The following is a 2,904-nucleotide window of genomic DNA, read 5'->3' on the forward strand; positions in this document are numbered from 1 at the left end:
GAGAGTGAAAAATGCACTGATTCATGTGATTATTGTAGGTGGATGAAAGAGATATCAAGATAACTTTAGAGGGTCCAATCTTGTGATATATGTAAAAGTAAGTGAAATTATCAAAACTAGATCTAATCAATGGGGAACGGCTTTAATTTGAAAACGTCTATAATAAATAATTTATTTTATCAAGTAGAACAGATTTTGATTTGTTAAAGAATAAATAATTAAGACAATTAAAATTATTACGAATAAATATTATATTTTATTAATGACATAAGATTTTAAATGATTATAATTTTTTATGTGTTTAAATTAGATATTTGTAATAAAAAAATTATTTTTTTAATATTATCAAATTTGTTTTATATTCTTTAAATCTTCACTTTTTATTATTTTCAACCTAAAAAATGTAAAGTTTAAGCCTTTAGTAAAATCGAAATAAAAAATAAAAACTAATAAACCAATTATTTTAAAACAATATTAATGGATTTATATTAGATATACATTGATTAGATGAATCTAATAATACAGTATATTTATATGATAAAAAACACAAAACATTATATGAGTATAATAATATATACATTAGACAAGTTTGTATATACATTTCTTTGATGAATATAACAAAAACTATTAGTTGAGTCTAACAATACCTAATAAAGGAGTTTTAATTAGATGAGTATAATAAAAAAATTAGATGATGTATTCCATATATTGATTATACTCTTAAACATACATTGATTGGACAAGTATAAAAAAACTATTAAACAAATTTACCGATGCACTAATTAGACAAGTTTAAAATATACATTAGATGAATTTGTCCATACAATTACTAAACAAGTATAGAAAAGATATTAGATGAATTATTCCACAGATTGATTGGACAAGTCTAAGAATACCTATTAGGTGAGTTTGTCCATATACTAACTAAACAAGTCTAACAACAAACACTAAACAAGTTTGTCCGTACACTGATAAGATAAGATGCAAATATACATTACACAAGTTTGTTTCTCCATATGTAAATTATGCAAATTTATTAATACAAACTAGATGAGTTTGTTCGTTCACTGGTTAAACAAGTCTTGCAATATAATTAAATGAGTTTGCAAATACATTGATTGGATAACTATGTCCATACATTAATTAAACGATTCTAAGAACAAACATTAGGCAAGTATGTATATACATTGATTAGACAAGTCTAACAGTAGACATTAGAAAAACTTCCTATATACAAATTAGATGAGTTTGTTCATTCACTAACTAGATGAGTCTTGCAATATACATTACACAAGTATGAATATATACTTATTAGATGAATATAGCAATATACATTATATGAGTGTGTTTGTATATTGATTAAACAAGTCTAGCAATACATATAACACACGTTTATCTATGTATTGATTAGATGAGTCTAGTAATACACATCAAACGAGTCTTTCGATACACTTATTAAAAGAATATAACAAAAAAATTACATGAGGTTGTCCTTAAAATAAATAGATAAGTATAATAAGAAAAAAATTAGACAAGTCATTTCATACTTTGATTAGATGAGTATAACAAAAATTATTAGATAAGTTTGGGAATACATTGATTAGATGAGCAAGGAAAACAAATATACGAGATTGTTGATAAACACAAGCTCGATCAACACAAACTCGACCAACACAAGCTCAACCAACATAAGCTCGGCCAAAAAAAAAAAAGAGGTAACAAGAATTTTGTAATATATTTGTAACACATGTTTGATAACAATCTCCCACATATTGCAAACTATAAGAAAGAAAGATTTAAAGAATAAAATTTCGGGTCTCATAAGATGTAATGCCTCAAAATTGGTATAGCAAGCTATATGAACCCGTCCTAGATTGAGAAACTTAACACACAATGTAGTCGATATAACAAGCTATATGAACCAAAGAACTTGATGTGTGTTAATGGTTTATCAATCATAATACACCCTTATAATCCTTGTTGTTATCGTTGTGTTGCGCTTACTAAGTCATGTGTCTGCCCGATATTCATGAGTGTTGTATCACCCCAAATTTCTTTAGGGTGTTACGAGTAGTAAAACAAAAATTTGAATTTGATACCTGATCTCAATAATAAAAACATTACTTCGATTCAACAAAAGTCTAGTTTCAAGCTTACAAACCTTAAACAACATAATCTTCACCACTTAACATAAGTTCGGATTTAAGCTTACAATTCCTAAACAACATAATTTTCTTATACAAATTTATTTTTATCAAAAAGTCCATGAAAGTTTTTTCCAGCATGTCTCTCATCATCTCTATGCATTTCCAACTGTATATGCAACATTATCTGCTCACGTATAACACAAATTATACGATCATAGCACAAACAAATAAAAGTAAGCTAACTACAAAATACAATCATTGAACATACTCATCATATACAATTCAATCAATTATCATTAAAATTTATGCATGCAATTATCCAAATGTCATTAATTCACTTTAATATATCTTTTATTTTTACGTAATATACTGCCTCCTGATTTCATTCAAAATCATCCTTCTCATTTCCATAAACCTTAAGAGTATACTATGTTTACTTTCGAAGCCTTATGGTCAGACTGCTCTTTGCCTACTTCTATAAGTGTTGAAAGGCTTTTGGTTGCACAAAAGTCAACAAAACCTAGTCCCCACTAATGTAGTATAGGGCTGACTAGGGATCAATCCAAGGACTTGGCAAAATCAAGTTTAGAATTATAGAATTAAACCTATTTATTTATTTACTAAGACAAAAACTAGGTGGGGAAAATGAAATGTGTCAACACCCAATTTCGTCCGGAAAAGTAAATAATCAAAATTAAAGAATAAGAAAATAATAACCAATGGTGGGTAAAGAAAAAAAGGAAAAAGAAAATAATAA

The sequence above is a fragment of the Vigna radiata genome, unplaced genomic scaffold, assembly GCF_000741045.1.
Source record: "Vigna radiata var. radiata cultivar VC1973A unplaced genomic scaffold, Vradiata_ver6 scaffold_353, whole genome shotgun sequence".
Classification (NCBI taxonomy): Eukaryota; Viridiplantae; Streptophyta; class Magnoliopsida; order Fabales; family Fabaceae; genus Vigna; species Vigna radiata.